This window comes from Panthera onca, chromosome B2 (assembly GCF_046562875.1).
Source record: "Panthera onca isolate mPanOnc1 chromosome B2, mPanOnc1 haplotype 2, whole genome shotgun sequence".
NCBI lineage: Eukaryota > Metazoa > Chordata > Mammalia > Carnivora > Felidae > Panthera > Panthera onca.
The window spans coordinates 136,155,875-136,176,791 of NC_138343.1; the positions used below are offsets into that span (position 1 = coordinate 136,155,875).

The window sequence follows — 20,917 nt, forward strand, 5'->3', positions numbered from 1 at the left end:
TGTTCACCTTCTCATTCCCTCCAACGTACAGAGTCTTCTGTGATTCCCAGCGAAGTGTCTGTTAACCGCAATGGCTGAGGTCACCCGGGAGGCTCGTGGCAGCCCGTAGAATCTACATCTTCTGATGCTCATTTCAGCTGTTCTTATCATCAAACTCACTCACTTCTCATTCATTACTACTTATCAGTTCCTGGCTTTGTCCCCTAAAGACTGCACAGAAATTAATATCCATCTATTTTGAAAGGCTTTTATAAAATTACTAAATACGCTTCTGCTTCTGCTTATATTCCATCAACCTGTTCTGGGACTTCTAAATTCCAAATGGGGATAAGCTTATTGTCATTTTTTCCCCTAACTAGAGCCGCTATCCAGTAAACTCAAGATCTTAATGCATTTAAATACACTCAGGCACATCTTGGTAATTAGAAGAGTATATAAATAAATGTAAATTATATAAATAATATAAAATATAAAAAATAAAATATGCTATATGCTATAAAATTTTCTACACCTTTCTAATTAACATGCACCTAAATATTATGAAGTTTCAGTATTATTAAATTAGCCTGTGTGTTGGAGTGATGGCTTCCTCTGATGACATTGATCTGTGCATCACAGTAAAAAATATGTGATGAGGAGCCCATTTGATGTTTCATACATCTGCAAGATGGTTTTGAGTGACAGCTGAGAACACAGTGTATATTTTTACCTGCAGGCTCCTAACCCTTTTGATAACATTCACCTCTCTGATTAGTATGCATCACTCCGATCTCCCCATTGCTCTTTTCCCATCGTGGTGCACACAGCAAACATTTTTTTGTGACAAAATGAGGAAGTCCCTAAATTTCAGAGCTGTTTGACAGCGGGTAAGCACAAAACGAGTCTTAGCTTCCTCCTTTCAGTGTTTGCTCGGGCTCTGTGACACTACCTGGGAAAAGCCAGCCGCCTCCGTAGGCTGTTTACGTCTGCATACAAACAGGGAAAAGGGAAAGCCAGAAGTCCCGCACAGTCCAGTCACCCATTGTTAACCAGAGACAGGGTTTATCTGTGATTGATTGCGATGATGTCCTGTTCTCTCAAACCTTGTGCCTTGCAAGGCCATCAGGAGGATAAAATTTACTCCAGTCTTTCCTTGTAATTACTCAGATGTTAGTACTGGCAAATGGGGGTTTAGCGATTACAGGAGTATAAAAACCTGCTGGGTTGCCATCCCACATTTGTGAACAGAGGACATATTTCCTATCTTGCATCTATTTAAAAAGAGTTATTGCTTGATTTACTCCCTGATGACAACCCATGATATCTTGATTCTGGTAGTTCTGAGCTTTCCTGGTAGTCATATGCTTGAAGGCTAATTTTACCCCTGGCGCGCTTAGCCTTCCCACAGTTTCCAGTTCTTCCCTGTGTCCCGCAGCAGTGAGTTCCAAGCACTTAACGCAGTTGTCTCTGCCTGCAAAAACCAAGAAATAAAGGTTATTATAAGGCATAAATAAAGAACCCAGTAATTTCTTGTGCTGCGTGTGTGTGTGTGGGGGGGGGGTGTTTTACGAGAGGAAAGTTAAAAGATAATAAGAATGCCTGCGAAAGTCATCAGGAAATGGAGAGAACTATTTTCCATTCTAGCACCTAACCCTCTGGTGTGTTTTGGCACCAGAAGACACAAAATATGTCCTCTGTGTCAACTAGGAATGCGTCTCTTCGTTTAGTCCTGCTTGAGTGCTGGCATTGGAAAAATATAGACGGAAAACAGAAGCAAAAGTGTTCAACATAGATCATTTCTGGTGGGGTCTCTTTGTTCTTGCAAGAGCGAAGTTTACTATCGCTGGAAGGCAGACGTAGTGTTAGAGGAAACAATGTAAATTGCGTGTTCAGTAAGACTATCCGGTTTCCAAGGGACAGTCTAATTCTGCTTCCCTGGCGCCATCAGCGCTAACAAGTTCTGAGAAATATTTGCGGATTTCTCAGTGAAGCCAAAGCACTCAAGTTTTGAGTCCCGTTCACTCTCAGAGAAACAACTATCCATGCATTTAAGAAGGAGAGCTTAATTGGACCAGCAGAATATTCCCTTCACCAAGCATCTGGCCAGAGGGTTGTTGATCTAGCTCTTTACCTCGCTCCCGCATCAGGAGGCTTTGCCTGTAGGAAACAGTATTGAACAGCGGAAACTTCTACTTGTAGGCATGGGATAGGAATAAGTTCCTTCAGAGGAAAACAGGTTGCTGCACCAGAGAACATTTGGCCTCTTCTACTAAATAGCAGACTGTTTCCAGATGATACGTTCATTTGAAATGGAAAAGAAAAAGTCTTTTCTAGAAACAAGAACATTCTCATTTTAGCCTGTTTACTGTAAATATTTCAGAAAAGAACATGTAAATAAAAACATGTGAATAAAACAATGCTTCCAGCAACACTTATATTGGCTTTTTAGAAAAATTAGCCTCTTTGTGTGTGTGTGTAAGGCTTGATGTAAATTATTTTTATTTTTAGAGAGAGAGAGAGAGCATGAGAGGGGGACAGGGGTAGAGGGAGGGAGGGAGGGAGAGAGAGACAGAGAGAGAGAGAGAGAGAGAGAGAATCCTAAGCAGGCTCCACACAGTGTTGAGTCCAACATGGGACTCAATCCCACAACCCAGGATCATGACCTGAGCAGAAATCGAGAGTCAGACACTCAACTGACTGAGCCCCTTAAGTGCCCAAAGCTCAATGTAAGTTCTTTGCAGATTTTTTACTTGGCAGAGTAAAAAAATAAAGTTCTGAAATAAGTTGATGAATTCAGAATGTAATCTGTCCAAAGGTTTCTTGGGTATGATGAGAAGGACCTCCCTATATATTCCCTTTTCAGCTTTCTCCTCTCTGAAAAATGTGTGCCACATGGAGGGGGTGGGGGCATTGTAGTAGCTGGGGAAGCAGGTGCAGTGCATGGGGAACGAGTGATCCACCCACCAGAAAAGTCAGTCTTGGGCAGGAGATCCCTTTGAGTTGCTCGGGTAGCTTTGCTGGATTCCCTCCATAGCTCTCCAGGTATGCTTTGGTTTGCATGCCTGTGTGCCTCATTTGTATCTCAAGAAATGTGCTCATAACCCTTCTTTCACTCTACTTTATAGAATTGGATAAAAGAGAAAAGAAAGGGAGCCAACATTTATCGAGCTTCTTTAATCAGTACAGTACTGCACTGGACTGTCTTCTGTACTATATCTCATTAATGGTATGAGAATATAGGGAAAAGGGTTTATGTTCTGACGCTGAATCCATTGGTCCTGTCCAGTTCTGAGCCCTTCATTACTCAATAGCAGATGCCAATTGACTGATTTGTAAAAGTCTTGCATTTAGCATTCTGAAAAATCCTGGGAATATGAAACTGTAAACTGTACAGGAGAAATGTTGAGGCCAAACAAAATGGAGAAATTAGCCAAAGTGCTATTATTACTGCTTACCTGTGATTGAAAATGAATCAAAGAACTTATTAGACTAAAAATCAATTGCATTATACACTGTAAATGGGCTAATTATATGATACGCAAATTATATCTCAGGAAAGATATTACACACACACACACACACACACACACACACACACATTGTAATTTCAGGAAAAGTCACTTTGACCATCAAGTCATGAAAGCATTTGTAGGAGTTCTATTGAAAAAGGTAAAGGGGCACCTGGGTGGCTCAGTCGGTTGAGCGTCCGACTTCGGTTCAGGTCATGATCTCACGGTTTGTGAGTTCTAGCCCTGCATTGGGCTCTGTGCTGACAGCTCAGAGCCTGGAGCCTGCTTCAGATTCTGTGCCTCTCTCTCTCTCTCTCTCTCTCTGCCCCTCCCCCACTCACACTGTCTCTCTCTCCTTCAAAAATAAATAAACATTAAAAAAATTAAAAAAAAAAGAAAAAGGTAAAAAAAAACCCTAAACATTCAAGCCAAGGTTTCTCCTTAAAAACAAAAACAATTAAGTAGTACTATATTATAAACCTTGCTAGGCCACAAGTTTTTAACTTCTCAAGAGGAATAAGCCTGTAAACAGTAAGGATGCACTCAATATAAAATCCACTCAATATAAAATTGCCCCAGAGGGAAAAGCATAATTCCAACCAAAGAATTAATCCTGTGTAGGAGGTTAATTTGACTTCTTACATTTTTACATGCCCCATTATTTTTGTATTTGCCGTTTGTTATTAACAATTAAACATCACCTTAACTGCCTTAAAATATAATCAAATATTTGAGCAGAAATCAAGAGTCAGACACTCTAAATTAAAAGTTTAATTTTAAAATGTCTTAATATTATTTAAATCATACATGCTACACAAGAATAATCAAGCAGTCCTGTTCAGATCTGCGTTAATCACAGATACCTCTCCATAGTTGGCATTGGAAAGATTCTTATTCATTTTAATGAGTCCCATTAAAAAATCCAATGATAAAGGAAGATGGCCAACTTCAAGTCTGTGTTAGTTAGGATTCAGTGTAAGTCAACTCATAGATACTTATTGAGTACCACCGTGTCTCCAGGGGTCTGCATGATACTGGAAGGTATGAGAAAAAGAGATGTATAAGCAGCAGACTGGTCCTCAGGCAATGTGCTATCTAGTGGTAGAATAATATTAGTATACAAACGAATGCAAGCAAAAACAAGATGTAAGCGGGCCCCACCACACCCCAATTTATTCATGTCTAGTGTATTTTCCCCCATCAGTTTCTAATGATTATGGATTCCGAGTAAAAATCAATCCTTGGTTACACTTGCATTTATATACTGATTCACTCTTGACATTCCCATGCTAGCATAAATATACTTACTACACATTTATCTTGCCTACAATATTCTGTGATGTAGATACGTCTAAAAATGAGATCTTTCCCTATGTTGGTTCTTTTGGAGCTGGCAGGAGGGCAGCAGGAGGTTTTGGCAAAGGTTTATCAAGGTCAATGATCACAGATTACACACCTTTGAAATATTACTTATGTCAAGGTATTAGTACTGTTTGGATATTTTCCTATTGATGACAGCTCTTAATTCTATGAGTGCATCAAGGTTTGGCTTCAGGGTAAATGAAATCACTATGTTTGTTTCCATGTCCTGTTAAGAGTTAAAATTGTCTTTATTAATAGTGCCATGGTTACATGACCTTGTGATCTCTCATTCCATTCCATTCTCCTCCCCTTCTCACTCTCCTCATCTTCCTCATCTTCCTCCTCCTCATCCTCCTCCTCTTTCCCTTCTTCTTCTTCTTCTTCTTCTTCTTCTTCTTCTTCTTCTGTATTATTGACTTCTCCTTGTGGGCTCTTATTACAAAGAATAAGGTTAAAGTTCCTGTTCTGATGCTTCTAGAGTCAATTTAACTCATTAAATATTCCTATTTGTTATTTAATCTGTATTTTCATTTTATCAAATGGAAAAGAGATGTAAAAAAAATACCATTAGTATTTTCTTTGGTTTTATACCACAGTAGAGAATCAGTTTCTTAACCTGTTTACATGATTTTTCACTTTTCATTGCCACTGATTCTAAGATCCATCATGACTTTATCATTGGAAAACAAGATGCAAGAAACATGTTATGATGGTAAGGAACGGTTACTTACTCCATACTCCTGAGTGGAGAAGGGCTTTTCCTACATCCTCTGGGTTTGGTCAGGACAAGCAGTTGAGGCCACGGCTGAATCCACCTGAGCCTCTGAGGAGAGCAGAGCCTGAGCAAACCCTCGTTACTCCAGTGTGGGTATAGCATGGACACTGAGATGAAGAAGATTTCAAGATCTGTGGTCTTGGCCGTTGAAGGGATGGCAGCGCTATGCATAGGAGTTAGGAAGACAGGGGAAAGAGTAGGTATTAGAGAAATCTGATGTGTTTTTCCTTATTCATGTCGAGTTCAAGGTACAGGGATGAAAGTCAGAAGGTGGAAGGTGGAAGTCAGAAGAAAGATGGATAGAAAAGATTTGAGTCATCTCCATAGTTAAAAGCGTGGAATGAATGTGATAAGCAGGCAAGATGGTGGAGAAGAAGGTGTCTGAAGGGCTGAGGGAAGACCTCTTAAAAGGCTGACCTTTAGGAGTTGTAAGTAGAAACAAATCCCAGCCTGCCAGCCTGGGGCTAAGGCAGAGTTTGAGAAGCAGAAGTTCGGTCTCTGATTCCAAGGGAGGGATGACTTAAAAAAAAAAAAAAAAGGTGGTGAATTTGCCAAAGACCACAGAGAGGTGCACAGGACCAAGAGGAAGGGACTAAGCATGTGCTAATTAGGGATCACAGTTGTCCCCTAAAGAGGACATTTTTAGTAAAAAAGGTGGGAAAACAACAACAACCGGAGTATCAGTGTGTTCAATGAAAGTTAATGTATATAAGAGAAGATGGGCAGGAAAAATTAGAGAAAGGAAATATAAACTAGCTTTTTGAAATTTTTGGTGGTAAAAAGTCATGGAGCTGTGGCACCCAGCAGCAGCCGCATCAAGGGAACTGCTGTCCTAGCTCCTTCCAGTGATGTCCCATGAGAATTTTTTAGTGGCATTATGAGCTAGTAGGCTATTGTTTATTCAATGTGTATCAATCGACTTATTATCCTTCTTTGGTGCTTCAATTGTCCCGTCTGTGGCTAATAGAGTTCCTTCATGTGACTTTTGTGTCATTTTGGCATAAATCATTCATCTCTGATGCCTCCTTAAACATGTCCCAATCTCGTCTTGTAAATTTTTTTCCCAGAGCTGGAGCCAACTCTATCTACAAGGAGCACTCATTTGTTTCAGAGAAACTGGTATCTAGAACTCAATCTTGGCATTTGGCTTATTTACTGTTTTTGAGTTGCCATTACTTCTAGGCCTTTTCAGCGGATAAAATTAGAAAATGAGCACCTTTGAAGCTATATATTCGTATCCCCACCCCATACACGAAAGTAATTATTATTTATAATATTCTACATATTGCTTTGGAAGTTATGACATGTATGTGTATAAAGAACTTATTCCTATCCGTGATTGTTTTATATTCCATTGTGTGGAATCCCTTATTGATGAGCAGGTAGGTTCTTCCCATACTTATACTATAGACAACACCAATAAAAGGCCACAGTAGATAACTTTGTGAATAAGTCATTTTGTACTTTTCTCGGTCTGTCCTTGTGATAGATTCCTAGAAGTGGGGTTACTGGGTCAAAAGATACATGTAGGGGCGCCTGGGTGGCGCAGTCGGTTAAGCGTCCGACTTCAGCCAGGTCACGATCTCGCGGTCTGTGAGTTCGAGCCCCGCGTCAGGCTCTGTGCTGACAGCTCGGAGCCTGGAGCCTGTTTCCGATTCTGTGTCTCCCTCTCTCTCTGCCCCTCCCCCGTTCATGCTCTGTCTCTCTCTGTCCCAAAAATAAATAAAAAAACGTTGAAAAAAAAAAAAAAGATACATGTAAACACATCACTTATCATCAAGGAAGTGCAGATCAAAACTGCAATGAGATATAATCTCACACCTGTCAGGATGGCTAAAATTAACAACACAAGAAACAACAAGTGTTGGCAAGGATGTAGAAAAGGGGGAACCCTCTTACACTGTTGGTGGGAATGCAAATTTGCACAGCCATTGTAGAAAACAGTATGGACATTCCTCAAAAAAAAAAAAAAATAGAACTACCCTATGATCCAGGAATCACAGTATTGGGTATTTACCCCCAAAATGCAAGAACACTAATTCAAAGGATACTTGCACACCTATGTTTATTGCAGCATTATGTACAATAGCCAAACTATGGAAGCATCCCAAGTGTCCATCGATAGATGAATGGATAAAGAAGGTGTGATATTATATATATATATATGAATATTATTCATACATTAAAAAGAATGAAATCTTGCCATTTGCAACAACATGGATAGAGCTAGAATGTACAATGCTAAGCAAAATAAGTCAGAAAAGATAAATATCATTAAGATCTCCCTCATATGCAGAATTTAAGAAACAAATGAGCAAAGGAAAAAAAAAAGGGAGATAGAGACAAACCAAGAAACAAGCAATTATAGAGAACAAACTGATGGTTGCCAGACAAGTGGTGTGTGAGGGGATGGGGGAAATTGGGGATAGAATTCAAAGAGTACACTTAGGATGAAATAAAATAAAATAAATGATAAAAAAGGTACATGCATACCTAATTTTGTTAGATATTTGAAATTTTACTTACTGCCTATGGAACTGTGTCATTGTGCTTTCCCACCAACCATGTATAAGAGGCCTTGTCTTGGGGCGCCTGGGTGGCTCAGTCGGTTAAGCATCCGACTTCGGCTCAGGTCATGATCTCATGGTCTGTGGGTTCGAGCCCCGCGTCGGGCTCTGTGCTGACAGCTCAGAGCCTGGAGCCTGTTTCGGATTCTGTGTCTCCCTCTCTCTGTGACCCTCCCCTGTTCATGCTCTGTCTCTCTCTGTCTCAAAAATAATAAACGTTAAAAAATTTTTTTTTTTTTTTAAAAAAGAGGCCTTGTCTCTCCACAGCCTCTCCAACAGAATATGTTGTCAAACTTTTGGATTTTTGCCAATCTGATAGGTAAGAAGTATCTCAGAATGGTCTTAATTACATTTCATTTTTGAATAAAGTTAAGCATCTTGTTTATGTTTAAAGGCCTTTTCATCTATTCTTCTGTGAACTGTGTATTCACATTTTTGGCTATTTTTGTACCAGCTTGTTTTTTCCTTGATTTTTAGGAGCTGTGTGTATGTGAGAGACAGACTAGCTTTTCTCAGTATAAATTGCCAACATCTTTTCTCAGTTTCTTATTTGCCTTTAAAGTGTTTATGGAGGATTTTGCCATGCAAAAAGCTTTTGTAAGTTAAGTTTTATAACAAAAGTACATTAATCTTTTACCTTATTGGAAGGGTTTCCTTGCCCTGAAGTCAAAATTATATTCTACTTATAATTATATTCTGTTATAATTATATATTTCTGCTTGCTTTTAGTACTTTTTACTCTTATGTCTTGGGTCTATCCATTTTGAATTTATCTTGATATACAGTGTGATTAAGATTGATTTTTATATATTTTGCCAAATAACTTTTCAGTATTGCCAACACCATTTATAAAATGTCAATTATTTTTTCAAGTGATTTGAGATGCATCCTTAATCACATGCTTGATTTCTCCATAAACTTATAAGTCCTTTTATGAAATTTTACGTATCTTCTATGGTTTATCTACTTATGAATCAATATCACAGAGCTTTATTTATGGAAGCTCCAGATTGGGTTTTAATCCTGGTCAGGCTGTATTTCCAATGCTGCCTGCTGATTTTTCAGGGGGTTACAGGTGATTCTCCCTGGTTTCTTACAGGTGATCTTTAGCATTAACTTGTGGCACTCCAAAAGAAAAACTTTTGGTAATTTTATTAGGATCATGTTAAATATAAATTGGCTTAAGGAGTATTGATGTCTTTGTGAGGTTGAATCTTTCTAAGAACAGGTATGCCTCTCATGTGTTCAGATTATATTCATGTATCTTTCCAGAAGTGTTTTCATGTATCCTTATATATATTTTGCACATATTTTTGAGATTATGCCTCACTATTATATATATATATATATATATAATATTAATATAAATAAATATACATATTGTTTGCACATCTGTAGATACCTGATATTTACATATTATTTCTGTAGACTACTACTGAATTCACTAACTGTTTAGAGGAGTTTTTCCATTAATTTCAGTAGGCTTTCTTAATATGTAATCATACCATCGGTGAATGAGTAGAGATTAGAGATTGTTTTATCTCTTCCTTTCTATCCCTAAGCATTGAGGTGTTTTTTTCTTATATAGCTGTATTGAGTAATACCTCTAATACATCGTAAAAATAGCAAAGTAGGCACCAGTCTCCTCATTCCTATATAATCACATTCCAAGAGTTTCTATGGATTTCTATGGTATTAGGTGTTTTTGTTAGGAATGAGGGTTATTGTTTTTGCTTTAAAATTCATAAGAAAATTTGGTATAAAATTGTCTCTTTGTGTAGTCTTTATAAGTTTTTTGTTATCTGTGTTACACATGCCTCACAAAACTGGTTTGGAAATTTTCTTTTCTGTGCTCTGAAAAGTTTCAGTAGCATTGGGATTATTTGATCTTTAAAACTTCAAATTTTGATAGAATTCCCTTTCAAGATCTTCTGGACACAGTGGCTTTCTGGAAACGAATTCTTCTGTAGTAATTCGTATCTTTTGACTTTTTATCTCTTCTGGAGTCAGTTTTGGTGAATAAATCTGATAAAGTTATTCATTTTATTGAGTTTTTCAAATCTATTGCATTGAACTGGACAAAGTAGTTTCTAATGATTTTTAAATATTTTTCTTTGGCTTGATGGTTACTTCCACCTTGTAATTTATTTTGTGTCTGTATCCTTCTTTTAGAAAACTTAGGTCAGCTAGTGGTTTCTCTATTTTGTCAGTTCTTTTCCCTAAAAGACTAGCTTAAAATTTTCTTTTATTAGTTCTGCCAGTTTTCTACTTTCTAACTCATCATTATATTGTTAGCTTTATTGAGACCTTCCTTTTGCTTTAGTCAGTTAACTTTGTAATTCTTTCTCTCACTTTTTGAATTGATTTTAAGATTGTTTATTTTCATTTCATAATATAGTCAATGCAAAGAGTTTTCTCAAAGGTCTGCTTTAGTTATGTCCCATAGATTCTTTTTTCCCCCATAGATTCTATCTTGCTTTTATTATCCTTATTTTCTAAAAATTCAGCAATTTCACGTTTTCTTTTCCCTTTCATTCAAGAGTTGTTTAATAAACAGTTTAATTTGCAGGCTTAAAGGGTAATTTTTGTTTTTGTTTGTTATTAATAAACATTTGTTTTGCTTTGGAATCAAAGAGTACTGCTTATATTATTTCAGTTATTCTTGGAACTTATTAAAGTTTTTGTTTGTAACCTAATGTAATTTCAGTTTTTCATATACACAGTGTTCCATATACACTTGTTACGAAAGTCCATGTACTCTTATTAAGGTAGAACGTAAAGTATCTGCCTGCCTATGTTTATTTCTTATCCATCATTTATCTTATTCATCATTTCTACTTAATGAGAATCCATGACCTTTTATCTTACAGATACTTATATTTGCTTTATCTTTATTGCCCAGTATAGATTTTTGTGTTGCAAAGTTTTTTATTCATTTGCTCTTTTCTCTGGATTGAATTTTACCATCTAATATCAAGATCATGACCCTGGGGTCTTTTTATTTTCACTTACTTAATATATTATTTTCATTCTTGATTTTTAATACCTATCTTTGCTTTAGGTCTCTATTTTATATAGTCTATATAAGTTGGATTTTACTTTAATAGTAAATTAGATTGGATTTTACTTCATAATAATTGGATTTTACTTTAACAGTCAAGCTGGGAATATTTTTAATACATGAGTAAAGCCAACATATATTTATTGATACAACCTCTATATTTGATTCAAATTCTGAGTTCTGTTATTTTATGTTTCCCACATATTTAAAGGTCTCTTTGCTATTTTTGTCTATTTTCTTTTGTTGTTAGGTCTTTTGCATTTTTGTTTTTGGTTGTTAGATTTGTATATATTTAGTCAGTTCTTCCTTTAGAAACTGTTTATTTGCTACATTGAGCAGTAGTGAAATTAGCTAGCAATTTAACATCCTCAACCATGGTCCAAGTTTTTAGCCGCTAGGATTATTTTAGTGTTAAACTTTGTAGTGTTACATATACTTAAGCTTTACAGATATTATCAACTTATTCACCTAATACCTATGAGGTAATTATTAGCTAATAATGCCTATGACTCTTCCCTTTTCATCTTCTTTTCATCATTTGTAGTTTTATACACTGTTAGAATTTATGATACTTAGATGCTTTTTTTTGTAACACTTAACCCCAATTTTTAGCGTTAACTCTATCATTAACATATTTCATGACCACTCTCAGACCATATGCTGAAGGTTTTCTAATCTTTCCGTTTTGGTTGTCTGGGGCCTCATTTATCAGGAAAGGTTCAAGAGGACACTTTTTTTAGTTTTAAAATGCTTATAATTGTTTTTCTGTGTCCTTTATGTGGAAAGTTTGGCTATATATAAAGTCTTTGGCTCACATTTTTCCTCAAGTATTTTTTAATGATTGCTCCATTGTTTTCTAGTGTGAAATGTTGCTGGCAAGAAGTTGGATGGCAGTCTGGTTTTCTTTTCCTTATTAGTGATTTGGATGCTGTCTGAATGCTACAGTTTTTTCCCCCATGGACTTAAATTTTTAGTAATCTTATGAAGCTACATATATCTTTGCTGACCATTTCCAGTCAATTTTCCTGGGTACCTGGTGTGGCTTTTGAATACATAGATTGAAATCTTCTTTTACTCCTTGACTTTCTTAATTTATAGTTTTAAATAATGGTTTAGCTACATTGTTTTGGTTTACTTCTTTAGGGGCCCATTTAAACACACAAAGGATACTTTTTACCCCTAGTTCCTATTTGTGACTTTCTGTTAAATCCTTTTACTCTTTTCCTTCACTCTTTATCTTTGCATCCTTTGTCCCCCACATCATGCTGCCCATACAGCCTATTTGCTGTTATGTCCTGTCTGATCTAGGCTATTTCTGAATGTTTTCCCTCGATTGTCAGATTTACTTCTAAAATGTCTCAGTTCGTGTTTTATTTGTTTCTGTTGCCTGACCATATCATTTCTATATTTTCTGTTTATAATATGTGCAACTACTCAAAGCTTTTAGCATTGTCTTCAGTATTTTTAATTCTGAAATATAAAGCTACAGTTTTCATTTATTCTGTGGATAGCAGTACCTCCAAGAGCTGAATTGTCACAGACCCCAGTGAATCATAGGTCTCAACACACCAGGTTTTTACTAACACCTAGCAAAGGATCCAAGCTAAAGATGGCCCATGCTACTCAGTTTCTGTATTTTGTTAGTCATGAAGAAAAAAAGCCAATGAGATTAGGTTCCATTTGTAGCAGCTGCATCCCATAAAATAAAAAATCCCAGGTGTTTGTTTTTTACCATGAGCAATTTAGACAGACTTGATACATCCAGTTTAAAACAGTCTTAGATAGGAACTTGCCTTGTTATCTTTCTGATATTCAATTCCAGAAGAATGTTTATAAGGTCCAGTTAATCAACATACAAATCTATTTCTTTACATTAGCAACAAGCACAAAATTAAAATATATACATAATATATTATACATATATAATTAAATATTACATACTTATACATATATATTTAGAATACTTTAATTTATAAATTATATATCCTTTTTATAGTAGTAATAAAAACTATAATGTATTTTGGAATGAATTTAATAACGAAATGGCAGGAGCTCTTTAGAGACAATTAGGTACCTCTATTAAAAGACATTGAGAATATAAAGCATTAAAAAGAAAGCTATACTATGTTTATGGCTAGGAAGTTTCATTATTGAAAATGTATCAGTTCACCACAAATTGATCTATAACTTCAGTGTATTTCCAATCATAATTCTGGGTTTATTGTAAAATATATGTGGTAAAAGTCAAAGACCAAGTTAGCCTAAATGCTTTTGAAGGCTGAAATTAAAGTGGGGAAGTTGGGTAAAAAACCTCTAATAACTAAGCTACAACGTCATAAGGCTATTATATTTAAGACAATGTGGTATGGCATAGAAATAAGCACATTGGCTGATGGAATAGGAAAGAGAGCTCAGAAACTGACATTTATGAACAACTGACCTATGAGAGAGAGAACATTGAGATTTTAAGGGAAAAGAAGAACAATTTCAGTAATGGTCCTGGAACAACTGGGTACCTATATAGAAAAATAAATAAACAAATCTGATCCTCATTCATAACATGTGAAAAAATTAATTCCAGATGAATGAAGGACTTAATTGAGAGACAAAGGTAGAATTTTTATAAGAAAATGTAAGAAAATGTCTATCTCAGGGTTGGAAATTATGTCTGGAAAAATGAGGCAAAAATTACTACCTGTGAAAGAAATATTGATAAAATTGATCCCTCTACAACTAACAGGGTTTATAAAGAAAATAAAAAGAAGGTAGGTTGTAGATAAATGGCTATTCATTTTTTATTATGCTTTACAAAACATATATATTGTTAAAATTCTTTTGTGTGAATCAAATATTACACTGAAACTATAGTAAAGAAAGAGAACAATCTGAACAGCCCACAGCATCATTCTCTTTACATCCATCATCAGCAAAGTCAGGAACCTGCATCATTTTAAGTTTTCTGAAATGTGAAATGAAAATACATGTGGAGGGCCCTCACAGATGCATTTAGAGATTGTATGCTCAGGAAAATGGAATTGAAATGGTTTAGTAAGAGTCATGGGCCCAATCCTTGAAATAGATGTTGGTTGAGTTTTCTATAGTATGTAATTACAACACAATAAGACTCAAAAGCATTTCAATAAAGTGTGGGTAGAAGAGAAGCATGCTAGTTCAAGGGCTTCATTAGCTTTCTGCAGACTGGAGCTCTCCAAGCCCTTGGGAGGAACCCTGTTTACCTTGGTTCAGAATCAATTTTAGCCATCCTTGAGGCCTGGGAGGTCAGAGTGCAGCATGGAGTCCTTGGGAATACATTGGGTAGGGGAAAAAGGATAAAAATGTTTTTCTAAAAGCCCAAGGATGGGCTCAAGTTTTGTTTACCACTTGTTTCCAGAACAAACGCTATAGTGCCAACCACTGATGAGATGATAGGATTATACTTCAGTCCCTACTTTAGTTTCTTAAAGAAGTTTCTGGTAACTTAGAGTAATGGCATTGGCCCAGTTTAGTGTTATTCTGTTAGACTAAAGATATAATTTCTGCGTGTACTGTGGCCTGAAGCTTTGAAAATATTTAATAAGGGGAAAGAGAAAATGAAAGAGAGGGAGATATCATAAAAACAAATGAACAACAAACCGAAGGCCAAAATGTTGCCCTTTATGGTAAGGATGATGAGAAAGACACATTTACCCATAAATGACACATAGATCATCTTCATTTCTTTCCTGAAAATGTCAGTATATATGACTCTGCTCAGAGTAGAACAGGTTCATATGGCCTTTGAAGTCACATAGATGATGTTGAGCCTTGCTGTTAATGAAACTCAGTGAAATTTCCTTAATTTTCATTTCAGTTTCTAATAAGCATTCATGACCTTTCCCTCTGTTAGATCGCATTGCTTAAAAAAGGCCTCAGCATCAACCCTTCTAGAAAAAAAGGGTAAGTCTTCAGTGTGATGATGATTCTACATTATGTGACATGATCATGCTTTATAATGTGCTCTCCCACACATTCTCTCACTTATCCTTAGGACAGCTCTTTGAGGATATCAAGATAGACATTATAATGTTCATCTTCCCTTCGGGAAAATCTGATTTACAGCTGTTAAGGTATCTGCTTACGATCGCAAGGCTAGTTAGTGGCAGGAATCAAGACTCCTTACTCCAATTCCATTGCTTTCTCACTGTACCATAAATAAGTGGTGCTGATTATTAACATCAATATTTTCCTACGCATTAGGAATATAGAGGTAAATAAAATACAACCCTGTCCTCCGAATGTCTATAATCTATTGAGGGGAAAAGGACATTACATGACTATATAAGGCTTCATGTGTCCATAAAAAGTAGACAAATACCAAATGAGGGGAAGAAGCGGTGTGTCTGTAGGTGCACACATAGTCCAGGCCTAATTTTGGGAAAAGTGGCACAGGGAGTAGTAGATGGCAAAGCATAGGGTTATTTACTGTGGGCAAATGTATGGTTCACTCCCAGGGTGCAGGAAGAAGGGCTGTGGAGTCTTCAATCTATGAATCTGGGGCCGAGCTTCCATGTCTCAGTCCCAGGACAGGCACGACGCACTTGATCATTAATCCCACTTTGGAACCTGTTGAGAAGAGAGTTGTAGGAATCTTTAAAGTCTCAGCACAGCAGTAGCGTGGAGATCAACCAGGCCACGGTTCTCCACCCTCGTGTTCAGATCCGTAGATACGAGTGTGACGAGGATCCCGGAGAGAAGGAGGGTTCAGCCCGGGAGAGGGGACAAGAGAGAGTGAAGGCACACGAACGCGAGCTCAGCTGGATGGTTGTGGAGGGGCCGTTGTGTGTGATGTCTGAGAGCCCAGGCTCTGGAGCCAGACTGCAGATTGGCTATTAACTACCTGTGACTTGGGGCAGTCACTTGACTTTTCCATGCTTCAATTTCTTTTTCTGTAATCATAATATCCTTTTCATGGAATTTGATAAGGATTCGATGAGTGAATGTCAAGTGCTTAGATCGTGCTTGTTAGCACACAGTGAGAAGAGATATTGTGACTCTGTTCCTATTGTTTGGATTGATAGCGGAGCTAAATTGCATCATGGCCTAATCTGTGAGATTCCGTTGGTGCCGAGAAAAGAGTAACCGTATCTTAAGAAGTTTCGTCACCAAAAGTGGAGCTAAGTAATGAAAGAGAGTGAGTAAATGCTTTTACCTTCTTTGCAGATGTTAGTAAGTCTAGGTAACGTTGATTCTGAGGTGTTATTTTGGGGACTTACCTTATTTGTACTTACAAAGTCACTGCATCATTATTTAAGAACTGAAATAGCTTTTAAGACTTAGGGTGGTCCTCTTCAAACTGGTCTTCCGTGGGTCTTTCCAAGGAGATGGCTAAGAGGTGGCCTTGGAGGAAGGTAGGAGTGGGTCTCTGGGACATGCTCACAGTTCTCCCAAAGCAGAGGCGCTTTATTCCGTTTTATAATTGGAGAGTTGCATATTTTATTTAATAAGGATACCACTTTTAAGAATGGTTTGAATGCCATTGATGGGTTCCGGCCTCCTTGCTTACAGATGAAGAAATGGAATTGCAGAAAGGGGAAGCGATTTGCCCACATTTGCCCAAATGGAATCGCAGAAAGGGGCTGTGATTTGCACAGCCATTTACTGACGGAGGGGGGCCGAGCACACAGATCCGCCTTTCCTGGTACAGCACTGGTTACATGATGCTACCAATTGCAGCCCGGTGCACGGTGGCTACCTTTCTCCGATTTTAGTAAAACCCAGAGAAAAATGTAAAAATCCACTTCTCTGAGCACCTAAATGCAAGAGCTACGAGAAACAGCTGCCGATAACTCGGCAGATACATATCCACTGCCTTCACCACGCTGGAAGCAGCTTTTGGTATCACTTGCCCTTCTTGAAATAGATACGTTTATGTCCAAATTTTCCTTTGATTCAAACTTAGATTTGGAAACATTACATGAAGTTATTAGAAAGTGGAAATTGTATGGTTTACTCCAGGCAAAGAGTGTCGATAATAAAAGAAATTGACGAAGGGAACAAAAGCACTCCCAAAGAACGGTAAACATTAAAGAAAGATGCATTCACTAGGCAGGATTGTTTCAAATGTAAGCTGAAAAGTCCTGGTAGCTTTGGTTTACTCTATTCATGGGCCTCGTTTGTTTCACTGGCTTTTAGGGGAAGCTGTTATTCTCTTCATGGTGGCAGTTATAATTTTAGTATGAAAAGGCTAAGATTCCAAGAGGAAGGTGGTGCTCAGGTCACTTCTGATTCTACTTTATAAATTCAAATTTCTTGGATTGTTTGGCAAAAGGGCATGCATTTGTTGGTCTTAATTGGATTTCAAAGCCAGAACTTTCCTAACCTTGAAAACAACCATTAAAATAACTACCTTGTTCTATTTCTTGTCCTAATGAAAAACACGAAACATTTCTCTTCTGAAAATGGAGTCTGGATTGCCTCAAGACATCTCAGGCCTCAGTTCCCTGTGACCTCCTCAAGGACCCGTCTAAGCTACATAAGGTGGCCCTCTACCAGTTCACCTGCCATTCCCTGTTTTAATTCCTGAAAGCACTTATCACAATCCAAGATTATTTTGTCTATATTTATCTGTTATCTGATTCCACCACTCGAGTGGAAGCTTCAGGCAAGTTAGGGACTTAGACTAACTTGCATAGTGCTTGGGATAAATCCCAAATGGATGAATAACTAGAATCCCTGTGAGAATTCTAGGCCATTGTTTTAGTTATTGGAATTCCAACACTCTGTACCAGATATGTGCCATTTGTCTTAAAGGATAGAGAATAGATGAAGGTTTCATATAAAAAAAAAAAAAAAAAGAGGGAAAGAAAAGAATTGTGTTTTCTTCAGGCACTTCAATGGCCATGACTGACTGTGGTGTATTTTGTTTGGTTTTTGTGTGCACGAGAACTTTTGCAACTGGGACGACCAGGTTAAGAAATATGAATTTTGTTTTCTTCTTGCTGTAGAGACTTGAGGGAATATTCCCCCTGTGAGTCTCATCTTTGGTCACCCTTCTCTTAAATTCTTTCAGGAATTCTCATGAAAGTGCTGTGCCCTCTTTTGGCCTGGGGATAAAGACCACCTTGCTGAGCAAAGCCTGTGGCCCAGTTTTTGTGTTTGCTTCTTCAGTCTCACCCAGGGTGTGCCTGGGACCACCGAGTTCCAAAGTTTCAGGATGTTGACCTACTCTTAGTTTCTCAAGCTCATCAAGCATTTTCTTGCTTCTAAACACAAGTCTCTCTCTTTGGTACACTCTTGCCAGTTTTTGTCCCGTCTAACTCCTAGTTCTTTGAATTCCAGATTAAATGTCATGTCCTCAAAGAGGCCTTCACTGACACCCACATTCCCCTTACCTATCATACTTCCCTTGTTATACTCTCATTAGACCCCATACTCTTCCTTCTTGGAACTTGTTGCAGTTAATAGTTTTATTTTATTCTGTTGTTGTGTGTGTGTGTGTTTCATATCTGTCTACCTTACTAAACTAGATACTGCAGTAGGGCAATGTTGTGCTCATTGTTATACCCCCAACACAACTCAGTGCCTACAACAGTAAAGTAGATTCTGACTCCATAAATATTTATGAATAAAATTGATCTTTGAATTTTTAGGGTCTAGCACAGACTGACATATACAATGGACTCAAAAAAAAATAGCGCACAACTAAAAGGGAGTTAATGAAGACATGAGGTGTTGATTGTATTTTCTTTATGGAGAAACAATGAATGGCTTATCAAAAGTAGAAATGCTGTTCTCACATCCAAGCATGGTGGCGCTCTCTCTGTTCGCTCATTTACCTTCACTCCCATTAGCAGAATCTGCTCCTCTAAGTACAGTGGAGAAAAACTACCTATTTGCTTGTTTGTATAATTCCAAAACATCCGAATGAAAAATGAATAACCGAGGCATTCTTCTTTATGTTTTATGTACTTGATTATAGGTATCTTAAAAGATTGATTGAATCTCTTTTCAGCTGGGTGTTGGAGTAGACACAGCCATTGGAGTATTTTCCTCTGGGGACCTGCTTTAGCTTTTAAACTGTATTCACTGAACAAGCAAACTTGAGTGGATCATTATCTAAAAATATAGAATTCCATCTTCCTTTGACAAATCATTCAAACCTAGAAGTGTGTTTTTCACATTCTGACAGAAGCCTCTGTGATCACCAACTCTAACCTCCTTTCTCGCCACTTTAGCACCCAAGAGTATAGGAAAAGAGAACATGTTAGGGTGTGTTCTATTTATTAGAAAATATCTCTTGGCTTAAAAACTGTTTTGCCTATTGGCCTCCTGATGTGGGAAAAGTAAATAGCAAAGAGTTACTTAGAGTCTTACTCCTGTATGACAGATAGCTTAATAAAGATAAATGGACGTGAGGTGACTAAGTGTCAGAAGCTAATATCTGGACACGTCTCTCAGGGGGGGGTCAAGCTTATGTTTCCTGTGTAATTTTCATGGCAACCATTTGCACTGGCATGATAAAAAAGAGTCTGAATCCTTCTGGGTGAGTAATAGGTGTATCAATTATCTGTACCCTGGCACCAGGTTTGAAAGGGAGGCTCACAACAAATTTTGCAAAGCTGGAGCCCACCCCTGGAGACAGATATAAAAAGAGAGGAGGAGGGAATGAGAGTCCCCCAGGTCCTGTGTTGGGGCATGAGTAGGGGACATGGGTAGGGCCTTCATTCTGGAAGGGATTGGGTATGGAGTGTGGGTGGTCTCGTAACTATAGCAGCCTCTTCCGTACATAAGTCATCATTTTTTACCTTGAGGTAAAAATCTCCCAAGGACACTGCCTGAGAGAAATACTCACCCCTTTCTTTGATTTCAACAAGCCTGGTCTTCTTTATGCTGAAAGAATCTTTTTGGCTTTTCCCTCCTCTCATTGGAAGTCCATTTCCTGGGCACCAGTGTTGTTTGGTTATGTTTAAAATGAAAACAGCAACAGCAACAAAGCCATATATGGATTTAAGCTAAGAGAAGCAGAGGGCTCAAAACGTTCTTTTTAGACTCACACATCCCAACTTCTTCAGCAAGATCTGCTTCACTTGGAATGTGGCTTCTGAGAACTTTACATTTCTGAAATGCTGCTTAATTGCTCTGTGCATTTATCCCTCAAACACTCAGTGAAGAGAATGCTGGCTCTCAGTCTCATAGCAACTCTTCTCAAGGAAATGGACCAAAATCCATTTCCCCTTGAAATCCAATCCTTCTATGAGTCAGACAACATGGTGTTTATCTCCATTTTTCAGAATAACTCTAAGAGGATGGTCTTCTGGCCATATTCTTAAGATTTGCCTTATTGGTTTTTGTTCCATTTTATCCCCCTATAATTCTCTGCCTAAACAGTACCCTTCTTGAAAGGAATGGCATCTTTTGCTAGTTATTATCATGTTTTAGCTCATTTGCCTTGAAATATGGCATGTGATAAAGGACACTAACATATAAAGCACAGAATTTGGCCAAACACCACGAGGTTTACATGTTGACAGGTGGGCAGAGGGAAGGCTGGGCATGAGAGAAATAAGCTTTCCTCTTAGAGAATTTGTGGTGCCTATTCTGGGAGCCTTCAGATCACTGCATTTGTTTGGAGTAGTCTTACAAGGAAAAGACCTTACACTTGGGAGGTCTTCGAAGAGTCAGAAAC

At 37.6% G+C, this 20,917-nt stretch overlaps 1 protein-coding gene and 1 long non-coding RNA gene across 4 annotated transcripts in view; one reads left to right on the plus strand and one right to left on the minus strand.

Annotated features, from left to right (window-relative positions):
• The window catches only part of ESR1 (estrogen receptor 1), a 376,799-nt gene that overhangs the window by 307,366 nt on the left and 48,516 nt on the right, over positions 1-20,917 (plus strand). The window lies entirely within an intron of this gene.
• Positions 4,313-20,187, minus strand: LOC144616280 (uncharacterized). The gene is made up of 3 exons (XR_013555425.2): positions 20,084-20,187; positions 5,582-5,788; positions 4,313-4,522 (listed from the first exon to the last, which is right to left on the minus strand). It is a non-coding gene; the product is annotated as an uncharacterized LOC144616280 (long non-coding RNA).